This window comes from Coloeus monedula, assembly GCF_965178545.1.
Source record: "Coloeus monedula genome assembly, chromosome: 1".
In the NCBI taxonomy this organism is placed as follows: domain Eukaryota; kingdom Metazoa; phylum Chordata; class Aves; order Passeriformes; family Corvidae; genus Coloeus; species Coloeus monedula.
In genome coordinates, this window is record NC_138781.1 from 71872830 (window position 1) to 71885939 (window position 13110).

Sequence of the window (13110 nt, forward strand, 5' to 3'; positions counted from 1 at the left end):
GCAGTCCCAGCAAGTTTCTGTGATGGGTTGGAAGGGCTGTGTTTATGTGTGCCTGAGAGTCCTGACCATGCTCTGCTGTCTCTGATCATGAAGTATGTTTCTACATATTCGGTTGTGACCAGGTTAGTTAAAAGTGTTTTGGAAAATTGACTTGACTAAACCACAGAGAAACCACGGTGTGGACATGCTGGTCTGTAATTAATTGATGAGCTCAGTGCTAACCAGATAAAAACCTGCTGTCAGCTCATAGAAGTGCATTCGTATGGTTGGTGCATGTTTATCCCAGCAGTTCAAACCCTGTTTTGATTCAATGGCTTCTAGACACTGTTTATTCCCTCCTATAGAAGTGTATATTAGCCAAAAGGATTTGCAACGCTGTCCTAGAACAGAGGTGTAGCGCTGTGTGCCCATTCTCTCCCGAGTGCCAGGGCTGCCTCGGGATGGAAGATGCAAAGCAGACTGCCTCCCTGGGAGCCCTGCCAGCGGCTGACTCAAGGTGAAGGATCTTGGAGACTGGCTGCGATGGGCGAGAGCCACGCCCGGTCTGGTTCAGCAGCACACCTGGTGCTGTCCGCTTCAGCAGGGATTGGGAGAGGCGCTGGTGTTTGCTGGCACAGCCCCCTGACACCGTGCTTGTGGCTGACCCCGGCTGCAGCCGAACCAGCCCTGTGCACTGACAAAGCTTTGAGGTCTCGCAGTGCCCCAGCCTGTGCGGGTGGGGAGCTGGCACAGCCCCTCTCCCTCCCTGCTGGAGGAGAGAGATGGATGAAACTAGTCTGGGAGCAGGTGAGTCATGGGCTGGCTCCTTGCTTTCTCTTGGGGCAGCCTCTTGCTTTGAGGATCCAGAGGCATGTCAGAGACAGGAAAGGGACAGTTAGTTTCTAGTGGGGATGCTGGGCTGGCAGTCTGGAAGTGTAGGAGATTCCCAGCTGTGCTACTGGCCTCAGCTTCTCCTGGAAACAAAACAGAGATAATAATTACTGTGTCATGGATTTCAGGCTCCGGAATATTGAACATAACTTTAGGGAGTATTCATGGGCCTATCACTTTTGTGTTTTTATTAGCAGCACTGGCACTTAAAATGTCAATAATCTGGGTATCTAACAGACTCTTCATAATGTAGCTGTTTGCTTTTTCCTTTACTGAGCCCAGTCAACAGGCAAAATAGTTCAGGGTCTTCTGAGTCAGCTGTTAGTGCAGTGTGAGGGCAAGCATGATTAATTTTTTTTTAAAAAAAGTTCTGTAACACAGGAAAAAGAAGAGGGAGTTCCCTTTTTTGTTAAAATGCACAAAACAAGTCCTTATTATATCTTAACACGGAGGTTTTGACCAGCCTAAAAGACATTGTGGTAATGAAGAAACTAATGCAGTAAGTACTTTTAGTGCCCAAGTGCTCAGAAGTGTTTCAGAGCGATTCTTTCCTAAGCATTCAGTACTCTTCTTTTTCACAAAAGTCATGAGAGCACATGGTACTCAGCCTTGAAAACATCTTGATCTCTGCAAAACCAGATAAGGCCATGTTTATTTTGTATTCCTAGAGATGGGATGGGGGGAGAAAAGCCATCCATACCTGAAAGGAAGCACCCCTTATTTCTCCCCTTCATGGGAAAAGATCAAGTATTTCTCAAGCCAAAAGCATCTCCCCTGTAAAAGACCAGAAACCCAATTTCATAATGATGCTTTTATTAGCAGCCTTAGAATCCCAACAAAAGAAGACAGAATTAAACCTCATGTAAACATCTCTCGGCCTTATTTAAGGCAACACAGGTTGGGGGTACAATTTTCAGATCAGGCTCATCCTCCCGTTTTCACTTTGGTGAAAGTGAGTAGAAGGGGCCATTTCAGCCCTCTCCTTTCATGAAGGATGCAGCAGTGTTAAAGAGCAGAAAGAAATACTTGAAGACTGATTGGAAAGAGAAGGAATTTAATTCCCACTGTAATTGGGGATCTTTTCTATCGATTTCAGCAAGGGCTGCTGCAGACACAAGTAGACTGAGGTCAAACTGCAAACGGACTAAGCCTCACTGAAACTGGTGGTGGGGGGAGAATCTGCACACACTGCTACACTCACCCACCCTCTCCCCTTTAGTGGCAGGAGTAGGAAAGGGTTAAGACCCCTAATGCTACCTGAAGGTGGAAATACTGGAACCCCTCCTGCACACACGATGGGCAGGAGGGGCTTCAGCTGACTATTGACTTTTCAAGTGTGAAAGGATTGAGGAGGGAAAAATTATGGTGTTCTTGTAATGATTGAGGAAGTCTGTCCTAATGGCTAGCTGCTACTGAACACAGTTTCCAGCTCTCCCCTTTCCCGTGTTCCTCCTTCCTAACAATGAAGTGAGCTGCCTAAGAAGACACAAACCCAGTATCCTTCATCTTCCCCAACAGTGATTTCCTTTTTATCCTTTTTTTCTCCCTTTTTCCCCTTCTCTTTTTTTTTTCTTTTTTAAACTTCCTCCCCCCCTTCCCCTGCTACCTTTCTTCCCCCCCCCACCCATCTTTCCCTTTTTCTCTCTTTACCTTTTTCTCTTCCTTTTTTTTTTTTTTTTTTTTTTTTTTCCCCTGAAGTAGGATCAGCTTGCCATTGGTGGGATGGCAGGGATGGCAGGGATGGTCGTGCTGGGATGAGGGAGAAGCTCAGCTGCAGACAGGGGTTTGCAAGGATGTAAGAGCCAGTGATCTGAGGGTGATTCTCAGGAAACAAAATCTGCTGAGTCTTGTGTTGGCAGCTGAAGCTGTTAATGAAGGGGCTGTGTATCTGCTACAGAGGCTGAGCAGATCTATTAATGCCTGGTACTGTCAGGTTTGCTAGCATACCAGCCTGTTATTGGAGGTGGCTTGGGAGCAGTGTATGCTTTGCTCAGCTGTCCACTGTGCAGGGCAGTAATTTCTGGCACTGAAAGGGTTGGTGGCCCACAACTGGCAGTGTCCTTGAGTCCTGCAGCAGGAATAGCCAGGGCCACTGACAAAGTTTGAAGAGGCTTTTAAACAGAGTTTAAATGAATTTCATTTGAAATTCATGTCGGATTTCTGACATGAGAATGTGAGCAAATACATCGTTTGTTTGATCTCTCCTGTGTTCATCGTAGAGGGGAGAAAAAAGGAGTTTGTGCATTCTTTGCAAGGAATGGAGGGAACACCTCATTCAGCTATCAAATCTGCCTGTAATGGAAACTTACCACTCCTTACATTTTTGGCTGGCTGCTGAGGTCAGAAGGGGTAACAGTAGTACTGTGCTGGGGTTAGTGTTGCTCTAGCTCTGCGGAGGAAGATTTGTCTTGCCAATGTAGGCTGAAATAATCTCTTACTATGGACACAAATGATACTTCAGCCATTAGCACTTCAGTGATAAATATCTCCTTATGCAGTAAAGTCCTAGAAAAGTGGCTTTGATAAAGATCAAGATGATTGTTTAACTGGAAACCTCCCATTTTCAAGGCACTTGGACTGTGTTGGTGTATGACACTAGATTTGCTCTGGCAAGTCAGGTCCCAGTAGGGCAATTTCTAAGGCTTGTGGCTTGGTCCTTGTTGCCTGTTTAGAGAGCCCTTCAAAGCAGACAGTGGGCTACTCTTAAATGCTGGTCCTGGCAGTGCTCTTGCAGCTGAGGCACTGGAGCCCCATCTGTGTTTCATGATGGTCTTTTCTGTATCAGGAGACCAGGTGTGAGCTCTCTCAGTGGGAGAGGAGAGGCTGCCAGGCCCTCAGGAAAGCTGGCAATTGGCTTGGTTTCCAGAAAAATCAGTGCTTGTGGGTAGTTTCTATAATGAATCCCAGGAGCTCTTGGAAAATGATTTTCTCTGGTACCACCAGCTCAGGATCATCCGTCTGATGGCCTTGATGGAAAGCAGGGTGGGCACAGGCTTGTCTGAGCGCCTACAACAAGGGCAGTGTTTCTGAGAGGTGTTGAGCTGTCTGCATGTACACAGGTTGGCTCTTCCACCTGTATATGATGTTCAGGAAAGGTGAGGTGTGCGGTACTCATGTGGCAAGAATAACCTGTGGCCTGTCTAGCCAGCAACTGGGGCACCACTGTCCCAGTGTACCAAGCTCGCAAAGCCTTACTTGCTGGTAGTTTCTGCAGTTGTGGTAGAGAAGGGCCAAGTTTCAGGGAGGAAAAAAGTGGCCATGAGAACTTTTAACTCACTAAAAAAAGACACAGGCACTGCAATCTTTGCTATGACTCATGTGGGCTGTTACTTGAAAAAGGCAGGCTGAGCAGTTGTGGACCTCCTTACTCAAGGGAGCAGCACTCATTCGTGAACTCTCTGAAGCCCTGAAAGTAGAAATGGTGTAGGTGAGCAGTTCCCATGCTGAGCCTCCAACCACTGATTTCCCTCCAACCACAGCCAGATGCAGCTTAGGGAGAGCCAGCAGGTCACGGCTGGCTAGTTACTTCCCACCTGTTGCTTCCACTGCTGCTAAACAAGTTTGAGGAGCAAAAATCCGGCAAATATGTTCTCACTGTCGTCTTTCTCTTAAAAAGAGATGATGAAACAGTTGCAGGAATATCAGTAATTCCTGGATGATGGGGCTTTTCACTGTAGTGAGTGTTGCTGATGGGGGGGCGATGTCTATGAAGAAAGCTGGTGTCTGCCTTATCAAAGTGTGAGTAGAGATAATTTCAGGATATTTTGACGATGTTTTTCCCACTTGGAACTTTATTACAGATTCACAGAGAGTCTAAGCACTGCTGTGAATTGCAGCAGCTTGTTCAGCCACCTCCCTTCAGTGAACAAGCCATGCTCCCGTGGGGCCCTGCTGGGACATGAAAGTGCCGACATGCATTCTGGAAAACCTTGCGGCATCGCTGCCTCCTCCCTGGGGATTAGGGACTTGTTGAGTCCTATGAGGAAAGACTGTCCCCCCAGCTCAGCAAATCGTGGTACAAACTGCTGAGGGGGGTAGGTCAGTGCTGTTTCACTGTCCAGCAGCCCTGTCACTGTGCAGAGGAGCCTGGCTGTCCCCGGCCACCGCTGCTGTTTGCTCAGGGAGCGGGAGTTGGGCGATAACGTGTCCCTCGAGATAAAGCGCTTTTGTTGTTTGCCTGCTGGGTCAGAGCTCGGTAGGTGTTCTGCATTGCTGTGCGTTAAGGGTGTAGGCCGCTTAAAAGAAATTTAAAAAGGGACTTTGAATGGGCTGGGTCAAGGTGTCAGAGGGTTAAACCAGAACAGTTCCGGCACTTGCTAGAGGGAGAAAGTTGTACAACATCACCTTACACCGAGTAAACCTCTTCCTCTCGGCCGGCCAGCCCTTTATGCGAGAGGGAAACAGCCGTGACATCATAAAGCCATCGCCTGTTTAACGAGCTCTTTTTTTTTTTTTTTTTTTTTTTTTTTTCTGCCGAGTTTTTGCTACGGTGTATCGCCATCCCCAAGGCAGGAAAAAAGATTAGCGGGGGGAGGTAGGAGCGGAAAAAAAACCCCGGCACAAGTCCAGTGCAGCGGGAAGGCTCAGCAGTTGAACAGTGCCACCTCCTGGCTGGCCCTGGCAGGGAGGGATGTCCCAGCTTCCCACTGACGTGTCCCACACCCACTCGTTACCAGCAGCAGCCGTCGAGTCCCACGCGCGGATTTCTCGCCAAGCGATGGACGCTGCGGGGCTGCAAAGGGGAAAATCAGCTGCAGCTTTAGGGCTGCTCAGTGCAGCAGCCAGGAATGGTCTTTGGTGTGCAAAGGCTGGCCCAAACAGGATTTTTCCACTTCATGCAAACACCTCAATTTTTTGGTTTGTTTTGGTTTGGGGTTTTTTGTTGCATTAGGTGAAAAGAAGTCCGCCTCCTCCCCCAGGGATGGGAGCCTCAGAACATAAATTGTTTTGATTCACGGCAGGGTGGGGAGGACAGGACAGGTTCTCTTTGGTAAGGTCAGATCCATTGTCCAAATGCTGATATTTAAATTTCATGTTAATTAAAGGCAAAAAAATTAAGAAGGTACTTTGAAATGAAAACACCTTTTCTATGGCACTGTTGTAAGGCCTTTTGCTTAGAACAGGACAGATTTTCCTGGTTTAAGGGGGTAGCCATTGTCCCATCCTCTTGGCTTCTGATCTACTAGCACCAATTAGCACAGGACCTGGGCTGCTGCACAAGGCAGCATAGATGTAGACAGGCAGCCCTGCTGGGACTGCACTGGGTACTGCTGCAAATACCTCCTGAGCCAGGATGATGTGAGGATGGCATGGCTGGACTCCTTCTTGAGATGTGGAGGGGGTCAGCTGGAGAGCTAAGACTTGCCTGGGATGGAGGGGCTGTAGCTTGGGATACTGTGGGAAAAGGTGCCCTTAGGGATGCCAGTAGAATGGGTCTCAGCTTTGGAGGGAACCTTGGTTTCCCTAGAGGATTGGGTTCACAAATTATTTTTGCTGTTGTGTTTGAGTTTCCATGAAACTGAGCAGGGTCCAGGACTGCCCTGCTTGTGAGCAGCAGTCCCACAGCAGTTTAGGCATCTCTTAGCCTCCCACCTCGTTTCCCTGCTCCTGATTACAGCGCTCCTTTGACCCCAGCAGAGCCAGTCCAAGAAGAAAGCCCAAGACAGAGGTGAGCAGCTTTCTGCTGGTGTGGTTTGTGAGCAGGTGTGCATCAGAGCAGAATGAACCTCGTGTGGGTGTGAGGAGGGGAAGGGGAGTGCACAGCTGAGGTGTCATGGGCATTAGCACAGCTCCAGCGGCCTCAGCGCTCTGCTCTGCTGTGGATGCTGTGTTTGTGATGACTCCTAGAGCAGCTGGGGCAGGCCTTCATTAGCAGGGTGCACTTCCTGGGGCACATCAGCTGCTTCAACGTGGTCTCAAGAGCACTTAGAGATGTGCAGGACCTTATAGGTACAGGCAGCATTTCCCTCTCTAAGGAAACAATTTATCTTTGCAGACATTCCAGTAACAGCATGGGTGTTGGATTTTATTTTCTCTAGATGGTACAAAATGTAATCACTTATGCAATACAGCAGACTGGGCTTCTAATCTTCCCTCTGATGTACCACTTTGGCAAGTTCTTTGGGTTTATATCTGTGTTTCACGGTGTTCCCCATCCTCCTCTCTTTCATCTCATTCTACGGTGTTTCCTGTGGGTGTAGTTACTACTGAAAAAGGAGAGGAGGCAGGGGCATCTTGAAATCGCTGTGGTGGAAAAACCTGGTAGTGTGGCAGTGCCTCCTGAGCAGCACTGTGGTGGGGCAATGCAGAAACCTTAGCAGTGCTTTTGATGTGAGCAATGCTGCACCCTGGGACCTTGATCCTTCAGCCCAGCTGAAAGTTTTGTGGTATTAGCCAGGCCAGAGAATTTTCTGAGCCTAAAATAAGTAAATAAAACTACAGCACAAGTCCAGTGTCTTGACACAATCAGGAATTCCTTCAGCCAGTTTTGCTGCTGAAGTCCCCATATTATCAAGGTACAACTTAATAGTTTTGGTCTTTCTTTCAAATAGCTAGTGATGAGTCTCTGTCTTACCAGTCCTCTCTGCTGTGTGGTCCCAGGCTGTGTCTGGAAGTTTCCTCCATTTAATCCATTCTTTAGCCACTGCTCTTTCCAGACAAGAGTGTTTTGCTTGATCTGGCTGCATCCCCTGACTTCAAGTAGAAAGTCTTCAAAATTTAATATTTGTCTGTTAGTTCTGTCTCACCTGTGTTTGGGGTTTCATCTTAAGAGAAAGGTAAACCCCAGAAAATTAGCAGATAAAATACCTTTCAATACTAAGACTGATATCAGGTATATGAAGGTCTGCACAGAGAGCTTGTTATTTCAGTCAGGCCAACATTGAAAAATTTCCCTGAATTTTTACCACAGTTCAACTAAGATTGATTTTTTTTTTAAATGTTTTTTTCCCCTACATAATTCTCTGATGTGGTTAAACCCAGAGATACCCAAGAGGCTACTTGAGTCTGTTTCTTAGCTCTACTTGGGTTTTTTTTCATGTTGCTCTTTTTCGTTGGCCAGTGGGAGCAGTTTGCTATTGTAGACAATGCTGTAGAAGAAGATTGTGTGAGCAAGCAGCAGTGACTCGGAGGTGAAAGACTCCTGCAGTGTTATTTGCTTCCCACCTCCTGCAATTGCAGTACCAAAGCTCATTGTAGTAGTGGCTCTAGGCCTGTTTGTTTGTACTCATCATCTACAAGGTACCAATGTTTTTCTGAACTCTTATGCTTCTTGTTATGTGTTTACCCTTGGAGACACTGACAAAAGAGTTAGGAATGGAAAAATATTGTGTGTTCCTGATCAGGGTCTGTAGTTCCCTAGGAATCCAGGGAGGCCTTGAATTTGATGTTACTTTCCTGTTTTTAGGGAGAAAACCAAGCTATGAATAATAAATACAAGCTCTGGGGCAAAACCGTTTTCCATTCAGAAAATTCAACATTAAAGACTGAACAGTAATTTCTTAGCCTGCTGCCAAGCAATAGAAATGCTATGTTGGGACTAGAGAGCTACTGACAGCTTCTTCAGTTTTTGCTGTGCCACAGTTAATAAATTGGTTCATCTCTGATTTTTATGTAGATAGAACAAAGGTGTCTCTAGCTAAGTGATGCAGATTAGTGTAGTTTTCAATCTGAGGAGTTTGAACTTGGAAAAATAAAGGCAAAGCAAGCCCCTTTCTTCTGCTGGCTTCTCTCTTGACTTTCAGAATGAGAAATAGCTGGGGCATATCTTGAATAAATTGAGAAGAAGGAGGAGATGAAAGTTATGGTACTGTGTTTGGGGCTGAATCAAAACTTACTGTGTAGACACTGAAGTTTCTGCTTCAGCGGTGGTGGGGTGAGAAATCAAATCAGGATGCCAATAAGTTTCTGTGGTCTGGATCCTGCACTTATTTGTATTTCAACACCTGGGGGGTCCTGTTGGAGCCCAGCCAGAACATGGCGGGGAGGAAGGGGTAAATTCGTGTCAGTGGTGCAATGATTGAGGAGGATCTCTGATTTAAGTGCTCTCCTAAAGAGCATCTCAAGCATTCAGTAGGGAAATCTGATTGTGACTTGCTCTCCTCCCACCCTGGAGCAGGCTGTTGTTCTCCAAACTGATGACTGTCAAGTAGTAGAAGGAGGCGAAGCTTTGCAAGGAGCAAGAGAGCATCCTGGATCAAAGTATTTATTTTTTCAAGGTAGAGCTGCATTAAACTGGGGAGAAGCAGACCAGCAACAGTGAAGAATATAATCTGTGCATTTTATCACTCTGCTAACCCCAGCTGTAAAATTTACCATAGGAAGGCTAATAAAATGGGAGCCACACAAGCAAACAGAGGGCATGGGATTATCAGCAAACATTTATTTTGGCTCTGGTGGAGCCACTCCCCTGATCAAAGGGTTGGAGTTTGAACCTCTTTTAAGTTGTTCTCTTCTTGGACTGGGAGTGCCCTGATCTTGCATTGATGACATCAGTATCTTCTGTGCAGCTGTGTGGAAGAGGGAAAGTATCAGGAGGGAGAGGGAAATTGTGTGAGGCCACTTTACTGCAGTGTGAGGCAACCGTAGTTTATTTTAGCTTTGCCAGCAACTGCCTGGTTTAGGAAAACAACCTAAGGCTTATTGTATAACTAGATGGTATAGGCATTTTCACAGGGCCAACTGGGAATGCTTTACCATTTGCAGGCTCATGTCTGGCAGACTGAGTAACTCTGTAATCCTTATCAACAAAATGGCCCTCTGGCAGAAATCACCTTGAGCCCCAGGCTCTTCCCTTCCGGAGCTTCTTCTCTGACTGATCTCTTTGTTCAGGGTTCCCCCTTTCTCCTCCAGCAAGAGCTGCTTGAATCCCTCTTGGCAATGAGTCTCTTGGCTGAAACAAACCTCTCCTCTCTGATCCTTTCAGGCTCCATGGTTGGTGTCTGGTGAGGGGGGGGGCGGGGCTCACTTGGTGAATGTGCTGCTCTTGTTCAGTCTTGCTGGCTGGAGAAATACATAAAGAACTTCTGGGAGGAGGTGCATGCGTGAGGAACAGAGTAGTCTCATGGGGGGAAACAGATGGAGGAGAAGGTTTTCAAGTCCTCAGGATTGGGATCTTTCTATGCAAACATCTTGCATCTCACTTTGTGTTAAGGGCAGAATAAAGGCAGCTTTACTTTTTTCCATGTTTTTTTTTTTCCCCTTACCTGTTTTGTCCTGTCTGTATTTCTTTTATTTATTTTGTACTCTGTTGGGGAGATTGTTGTAGACACCTGCGTGCTTGAGTTAAGATTCATTTTAAGGCCAACTCATAATATATTTGCACTAGAGAGGCAAGAGGGAAGCTGGGCTTGAATGTAGCTCTTGTGATATGAATGGCTCTCTTTCCTGGATCAGGGCGGTGCTGAAGCACCACAGAATGTCCCTGCCTTCAAGGGGAGGCTGGGCTGAGCAGCAAGGGAAGAGATCAGGCAGCAGGAAGTTAACCCTGTGGATGTTAGTCTGCAAAGGATTGCTTCATAATATATTTTTTTACAATTCTTATTTTTAAATAGTTCCACATTATCCAGCCAATGCTAGGCCAAAGTACTTGTTTTTGAGGCCTCCTGGAGGTGTGTGTGCTGAGGGGAAACAGAAGCAATCTATACGGCTGACAGAGCAGTTCAAGCAAGACTTCCCCCTTTCGCTTCCAGGGTAAAAATGTGTGACTATCTGCCCTCGTATCTGCCACAGTTAGCATTCTTGCACTGCATGAGGACGGTCCTGCATCCATATGTGAGGTCTGGGAAGGCTTTTCTGTTCTTGGCTGGTTGGTCTTGGCATATGCCCCATCCTACCGCTGCACAGAAATGGGGGTCTCAGCAGTTACAGCCCTGTAAGGAGGCTGGGTGGGAGCTGGATTTGTGGGTGCACCTTCACACTGAACCAGGGATGTACTGGTATGAAGGGGTGATGGGAGATCTGTTCGCGTCTGGCAGTCTGGGACTTTGCCTGCTGAGACGCAGAAGACCTTGTGACTAGGATGTGCATGACTTGGTAGAAACATTGTAGTAGCTGTTTTATCTCAGCTTTAGCTGATCAGTGAGTGTATTTGTAGCATACTGATCACTGCGTTTGCCTGAGCCCTGTGGGAACTCCTTGGGGAGCAGACTCCCAACCCATCTGTCTGACTGAAGCATTTGTCAGTCCTGGGAAGGTTACTTCAGAATGATCCATTAAAGAGATTGGAGTTTGTGCTCTAGGTGGGTTCTTCATCATGCTCCATTACATGAGAGCTAAGGGTAAAGATAAGTTCATGCTTTACCTTCCCTGTGTCTTCTGTGGCAAAAACTCGATTTCAGTTGGAATAACACCATTTAGATGTTCCTGCTCCCCCTACTCTCTTTTGTCGTGCTGCAAAACACCATCAAAATAACAAAATGGAGCCACAATGGGATTACTTTAGGGCTACACTAGAGAGCATAAGAGATGGTGTATGAGAAATTTAAACAATGGATCTTTACGGAAAGAGTAGCATCTTTCAACGTTACAGAAGGAATAGCATAAAGACACTTCCAATTCAGGCAATCTTGCCAGCAAGGGCTGAGAATCTGGCCATGGGGTTCACTTCTGCCTCATACCCCTCACTTCAAGGAGAACTATGTGGAAATGTGCAGATCTTTGTTTTAGCAAAAACAACCCCACCACTTTCTTGCTCAGGCTGCACATCCCTGGAGGATATTGCTCTCATCCATGCACAGCTGAGCTTTGTTCAGAACCTGGTTGTTGCTACAGAGCCCTTACTAAACTTTTTGAGGCTACTTCAGAAAGATATCTGCAGTAGCTGCCAGATGTACTAGAATTCAGGTGCAATAGCGTGAATATACCACAGGTCTTCTGGGACAGCAAGGGATTCTTTTTCTGTGCTGGGATCAGTGAAGATGAATTCTGATTTTGTTGCTTGATCATGTCAAAATGGTGTCTGATTAGAAACAGGAATTCAAGGAAGAAACCAAGGCAATTCTTAGGCTGAAGGGGTAAAGCCCTTTTAAATTTAGAGGACAGCAGAGATACTGAGCTGCCAACCCCTAAATGATTTTTAGACAACAAATCTCCCTGTCTCTGTGGTATGACAAACATACCTTTCTCCTGCTATTTAGAAAGCTCCAGTTTAAGTCGTGGAATGTGGGTTTAAGATGTAGTCTTGGTTTTTTAGTTTAATTCCCATAGCAAAAAGGGCAAGGAGTTTTTGTGATAGGAAGCCAAATGCTGTTCAGCTGGTGCTGGGAGTGAGGCTCTGCAATGTTTGTGTGTAAGCTGGACAGTGAAGGGTCAGAAAATCTCAAGGGCCAGACATCTGATGCTTTAGAGATTTGAATTCTCACTTTTTGATCAGCCGAGACCTCAGATTCTGCTACGGATGCTCTGGGGAAGCCTCTATACTGTGTGGAGGCAAAGGCTGGCTTGTTTGCTGTGGTGGGCCTGGGGACCCCTTCAGATGTGTCCAAGGCTATAAGGAGCCTGGTGAATTCAGCTAAGAGTATCTCAGCTATTACAGGATCAGTTTCAAGTACAAGTGCTTGAACTAGCACTATGTCTGTTTTTAATCTGCTGAGTCTTTCATCAGATAACAGACCAAGAATCTTGGTCGCAGGAATTTGGGTTTTAGTCATGCTTTTGCTGTGTGATTGCAGTGAAACAGAGCTGAGCGAGTGGACTCTTGTGTGAATGCTGCTGCTGAATGGAGTTTTGTTAGCTTCTCCTCTGGGTACGGCTCTTCTGATCTCTCATGGGAATCATGGGGGGAGAGAGATGAATCTGAAGAGCTGCTGACATGAGGAGAAAAAAAAGTTCTTGTATCTGTATAGTGATACTATTTTATTATTTATGTGGCCCTAAAATGCAGCAATGATGGTGTCTTGGATGAATTGTTTCCAAAACAGCATAATTTGAACCCTGATTTGGGGAGTGGCGGTCAAAGCTGTGACGAACACCTTGGCCTTCCTTCTTTTCTCTTCTTTTTTCCCTCTCCAAACCAGGGTATAATAGAAATGGGCTGAAATTGAAGTGTATTACATGTGTTCTATCCCATCTTGTATGCTTGCTGGCTCACGTTCAGCTGCGGTAAGCCTCCCTGTGTGAGCAGGTCTCAGACTTGCTCTCCTTTGCTGGGATAGCAGGTGAGAGTTTTGCTGCACAAGAAGAAAACAGACTCTCCCTTGCTGCTAGCTCTTGGCTGGTCTGAGGTGTTGGTCATCTGTGCAC

The 13110-nt window shown here is 46.4% G+C and overlaps 1 protein-coding gene across 35 annotated transcripts in view; it reads left to right on the plus strand.

Annotated features, from left to right (window-relative positions):
• Positions 1-13110, plus strand: part of F13A1 (coagulation factor XIII A chain) — a 274375-nt gene that overhangs the window by 82592 nt on the left and 178673 nt on the right. Inside the window, exon 1 of one of the 35 annotated variants that reach the window (XM_082287001.1) lies at positions 698-786. The exons of 33 other annotated variants lie outside the window; for them this stretch is intronic. The gene's annotated coding sequence lies outside the window, so the exon portion shown is untranslated. Of the gene's footprint in view, positions 1-697; positions 787-13110 lie in introns of those variants that run through there. One more of the 35 variants, XM_082287002.1, reaches the window with a different exon arrangement.